The sequence below is a fragment of the Gopherus evgoodei genome, chromosome 3, assembly GCF_007399415.2.
Source record: "Gopherus evgoodei ecotype Sinaloan lineage chromosome 3, rGopEvg1_v1.p, whole genome shotgun sequence".
Classification (NCBI taxonomy): Eukaryota; Metazoa; Chordata; order Testudines; family Testudinidae; genus Gopherus; species Gopherus evgoodei.
The window spans coordinates 212,906,436-212,912,526 of record NC_044324.1 but is presented as its reverse complement, the minus strand read 5'-3'; positions in this window follow the sequence as shown (position 1 = coordinate 212,912,526).

Genomic DNA, 6,091 nt, shown 5'->3' with positions numbered 1-6,091 from the left:
TCCTCCAAAATGGAATGATTTCACCAGCTAAAGCAATAAAGGCAGAGACTTGGACCTTGTCTCTACTTGAAAAGTTGTCCCAGTTTAAAGACTGATTTTGAATGAATCTTGTTAAACCAAGGCAATCTCATAATATAGATCAGCTCAAACCAGTTCAACTCCTCGTTAAATGGTTTAGCTTGCATCAGTAACTTGCCAAATTAAATTAAACTGAGTTAAGCAAAGGTTTAAGACTGTCTTCTGGAACTGGACAAAAACTGGAATTTTTGTACTGTAGAAATTCCAATTTAAAAAAAAAAAGCATCTTACATAGGGACAAAAAGTCAAAATATCAAAATTGGTTGCAAAATGAAAAGTTCCAAAACAATAATTGATTTAGAAATGTTTTGCTGCAACATTTCTGATCAAAACAAAACATTTTGACTTTCCTGAATCAAAATGTTTCCTGTCTGTCTGCTGAAGCAAGTCAAACCATGTTTCATTTGTCTTGTTCAATATTAATCTGTGTCCCCCGAGCTGCCACAATGCCTCATGGTGGTTGTAGTTTGGGTGCTTCATGCCTCCATTCACCCACTGTGGACTAGGCTCCTTCATTGGACTACATCTCCCAGGATGCAGCTGAAATGAAATAGTTTGATTCAGTTTGACAAACCAAAATATTCTGATATGAGTCAAACCAATTTGAAATGAAATATTTTGTTTAGACTTCTCAGTGAAAAATTGAAAAAAATTGGCAAAACTGCAACTTTAGATTTTGAAGAAACTGTATCTTCTGTCAAAAAAAATATTTGAACAGAAACCTTCTGACCATCTCGCATGTCTATATTAGGGGTTCACATGAGTGCAACTAGATCACTTTTAAATTGATTTAGTTACTTTAGTTCAATTTTTCCAATATAGACCAACCATTAGAATGTTTTAAGTAGCAAAGCAACTGCATTATATGAGCATTGTTAGACTTTATCTAATGGCATTGAGATCCCTAAACAGGTACCGTATAAGGTTTCCAGTAAGGACTAGCCCTTCCAATTCAATAATTTTGCAAATTATCAATTTCCACATCAGAGGACTGCATTTCTAGTTCTCCTAGGGTCCCTGAATGATAAGACAGACACTACAAGTGGGAAAGGATCCTTCCATTAAGGAACAGCTTATAGAAAAATGTCAAGAGATTAATATCATCAGAATTCCATGACCTCTCTGAAAGTGAAAGCTGACATCTGCATGTTGGATAAGAATAAGAAAACGACAGACAATAAAAAGCCGCCACTTCAGTCTTCGGTGGCTGGTCCTTCGCTCTGAGAGGGGGTGAAGACCTGGAAGTGCCACCCCTCACTGCTGGCTGTCCCAAGCAGCTGCTTGCCGGGCTGGTACCTGGAGCCAGCCCTGATTATTAGACTTTGTGTAATGGCACAGAGATCTCTCAACAGGCACTGTATAATGTTTCCAATAAGAAGAGCTACCAAAGACTAAATGTTTTAAATAAAGAGATGCCCAAGATCCATATCAGCATTTTTGAACAGCTCATGTATGGAAGGAATTGAGCTCTGAGGCTGTGATTACACCCATTGTAAAGAAGGATTCACCTGCTGTCATAAACAAATGGTTACGGTTAATGTCTCCTTTACCTGTAAAGGGTTAAGAAGCTCAGTGAACCTGGCTGACACCTGACCAGAGGACCAATGGGGGGACAAGATACTTTCAAATCTTGGTGGAGGGAAGACTTTTTGTTTGTGCTGTTTGTTTTGTTCGTTGTTCACTCTTGGGGCTAAGAGGGACCAGACGTACACCCAGGTTTCCTCCAATCTTTCTGAATCAGTCTCTCATGTTTCAAAATAGTTAGTACTAGCCAGGAAAGGCAGACTAGTCTTATGTTTGTTTTTTTAAATGTGTATTTTGCTGGAAGGATTTTTACCTCTGTTTGCTGTAACTTTGAATCTCAGGCTGGGGGGAGGGGAAGTCCCTCTAGTCTATATGAATCTGATTACCCTGTAAGCATTTACCATCCTGATTTTACAGAGATAATTTTTACTTTTTCTTTCTTTAATTAAAAGCTTTCTTTTTAAAAACCTGATTGATTTTTCCTTGTTTTGGAATCCAAGGGATTGAGTCTAAACTCACCAGGGATTGGTGGGGGGGAAAGGAGGGAGAATGGTTTATTTCTCCTTGTTTTAAGATCCAAAGGGTTTGGGTCTTGGGTTCCCCAGGGAAGGTTTTTGGGGGAACAGGAAGTGTGCCAAACACTATATTTTGGCTGGTGGCAGCGTACTAAATTTAAGCTAGTAATTAAGCTTAAAAGTGATCATGCAGGTCCCCACTTTTTGGACACTAACGTTCAAAGTGGGGAAAATACCTTGACACCTGCCAATAGTGGATGCTGAAACAAGGTGAGAATTTGATTTCCCCAAGTTCCAGACTATTCATGTCCAGGTTCTTGGAAGATGGCCAACCACCGTTTTTAAACACACCAAAGTCATAACTCCAGTAATAGAATGGGCCAGATCCTCAGCTTACATAAATCAGTGTAGCTCCATCGACTTCACAAGTTTACAGCAGCTGAGATCTGTTGCTTTAAAGTGTGTTAGAACTTAATAATTCTGAAGCTTTTTTTCTCTCAGCTCCCTGATCTATTGGTAGTTTTCATTGGTTAGTAGAATGCAGAGCATGTTAAAACAGCTGTACTTTTGAATATGTGTTTTATCTATGATGCTAAATTCACTCATATCAGTTTTTCAAGACATTTAACTACTTAAAGGTTCCAAAAGCTCATTGTAGTTTGGCCCTTGGCAGAAATCCCATTAACAGCAAGTAGATTAATGGACAAACCCATTTTGGAGATTGAAGTGCTATAGACTGTAAGAATAATACAGAAAAATTGCATGGTAACCCGAAGCCTAGACTGTACTGGTGAACATGTGGGTGGCTATTAGAATAAAGAACATACATAAATTAAAATAAAGGTATTTTTTTCTATTCAGGATATGCACTAAATCCAATATGTGTTCTACTCAGTGCCAGTCATTGTAAAGCTTTAGGCATCCCTGTAATGTAATCACCAACAGAGTAATGAACATAGCCATTATTCTATTGCAGGATGCAGTACAAATTTACATTAGTAATGGGATAGTATTAACAGTGCTGATAGATTCACTTATGGGGGTGAGGGGAATATCACAAGACTGTTCTACCCAGCAGATAAATGGTGTATGCTGTTCCTATGTGCTTTCTCTTGGTTATAGGATCACACCATTTGCACGGCCAGATGGTCATTGATGTCTCATCTGTGGAAATAAATGTACTAGCCTACAGTATGTTCAACCGTTCTTTTCTCTCCTGGTGTTGCACTGCCTGATGTTCTCTTTTCCTTTGCACTGTGCTTTGGGTTTGTTGTGTTTTCTTACAAGATTCCAAAGCTTTAAATGGAGAGGAAAGTCAGGCTATCCCAGCAAAAGTGACTTAACCACTCACAAGCAGGACATTACCTTATCTTAAAGGATAAGAAATAGAGTAAGCAATGGAGGAGAGAATGTGAGCTCTTCAGGGGAAGGACCATCTTTTTGTTCAAAAAAGAACTACATAAGTTCATGGAGGATAGGTCCATCAATGACTGTTAGCCAGGATGGGCAGGGGTGGCACCCCAGCCTCTGTTTGTCAGAAGGTGGGAATGAGTGACAGGGGATGGATCAGTTGATGATTATCTGTTCTTTTCATTCTGTCTGGGGCACCTGGCACCGGCCACTTCAGAAGACAGGATACTGGACTAGATGGACCTTTGGTCTGATCCAGTGTGGCCATTCTTATGTTCTGTGTTTGCATAGTCCCTAGGGGCTCTGATCCATGACTGGGACTCATCAGTCATGTTGTAATACAAGCAATAACACAAATCTATATATGTACTGCAGTTTGCATGATTAATCCACGGGAGATGACAAAATAAACATTAGAGTCTATCATTGGTTTATGCCTCAGGAATCGCCGGGGAGTTTTATGCATACTATGAAGGACCAAATTCCAGAACATCACCACTTGCCCACAAAATGCTCCTAAATGGTTTGGTCTTGGCTACCTTTAAAATTGCCATTATCTTCCTAGCTTATTGTGGTAATTGAGGTGCTTCAGCTAACAGCCCTCTCCTGACTTAAATGGTGTGACAGAGCACAGAAGGATATTCTCAGGGAAAACTTCTTGGCTTTGCAATGCACTTGCCTCCTGGATTTACCACGGCCTGGATGTGCTGACTTTCAGGACACACTATGGTCTATGAGGCCCACCTGTTCTCCCAGACTTTTTCCTCCTGGTAACCAGGGAAGAAGCCAAGCTGGGACATGGTGTGGGGGCGGGGGTTGGGAAGATATAGTGGGGTAAATTTTCAAAGTATTGAGGCCCATCCACCCAATTTGAGTGTACAAAATGAATTACCTCCACAATCAGGCAGGTGGAGGCTCTAGCACACAGATCTACACCTACAACTGAACTGCGAGGGCAATATTTACAGGGGTAAAAGGCTTCCATGAAAAAGAGACTGCCCGTCCGAACAGTCAGCTGGTTTTCTTGTATAACATTTGAATGAAGGCATCAGTAGGCACCCGCTGCTAATATGTACTTATACGCTTAGTAATGCACTTAGATCTTGGGACGGGTGTAATCAAGTGAATAATAATAAATGAATTCTAAATAAATAAATGAACCTGGTTGCAGGATTCTGCCAAAAATCATTAATGTATTACCTGTTTCACCACACACACACACACACACACACACACACACACACACACACACACACACACACAGGCCCTCCTGCAGGTTATATATGTCCAATATGTGCTATTAGCAAATGTATGCAACATTCCCTGACCCATAGCGTTAACCACAGAATAACCCTCTATACTGTAACTCCTGACACAGAGAACTGTAGACCAGCCCCTCATCAAGTTTTCATGCAGTCAGAACCAAGATGGACTCTTCTGTGAAATCCTGACCCCAGTAAAGCGCCCATTGACTTTAATGGGGTCAGCATTTCAACCCAGGCGTTTGGAAAATGCCTTTGTGCACTGTTCACTAGAATTCAGTCTCCATGCATCGATCTCTGCACAAAAGTGGAGGTCAGCAACCTTTCTGTATGATTCTTCTCCTCCTAGATCAAGCAGAGGGCTCTCCGTGAAATCCTACACAGGCACATGTTGGGAGGAGATGGGCTCAGATCGACAGGTGGAAAGCTTCAGGTTGGATCAAGGCAGCGGGGACAGTGTTTCATTGCCATCCAGACCATAAAAGGAATAAACAAGATAATACAGCTCTCCCACTTGCTTATCAATGACTAGCAAAACTGACAGAGGCCACATCAAAGGATCCAGCACATCAGGTGTATGACAGAAACCAGTCATGTACAGTTTTGCCAAACTACATAACCCATTTAACGGACTCACACTCTAACCAGGGTGAACATTAAATTGCATTGCTTATTCTGTAAAGCTATACTGCAGAAATGGGTGGGCGATCCATGGTTGTGCTTAGATTAACTAACTTAATGGAAAGAGATTGAAAAAAAAGACCTAAAAAGCGAAGAGGAAAAGGTAAGGATTGTGCCTTTGAAATCCTGAAATATAGAAAGGCTTTCATCATAAGTCATATGGTTGTGGGGAGGAAGAAATCTGGGGCACTGCTTTAAATCAGGGTGGATAGTTGTAAATTATTTTTCGTTGCTGTTATGCAGTAGCTGTAAAATATATAGCATCAATTCCCAAGCTATACGAAGCTTACACCCAAATAAATGTGTTAGTTTCTAAGGTGCCACAAGGACTCCTTGTTGTTTTTGCTGATACAGACTAACATGGCTGCCCCTCTGAAACATTCCTACGATTCACTTAGAACATGTTAAGGGTGAGAAGTGGTATTTCCAAAGCACCTATGAAATTTAAGAACATAAGTCCCATTGTGCTCTTAAATGACTTTCAAAATCCACCCCTAGAGTTTATAAAAGAACCACCTATCATTAGGCACCCAATCAGAGGGCCTGACCGAGCGTCCAGCAGTTCCCATTGGAGCCAATAGATACAGTACGGACTGAGATACAATACACTTTGAGACTGCT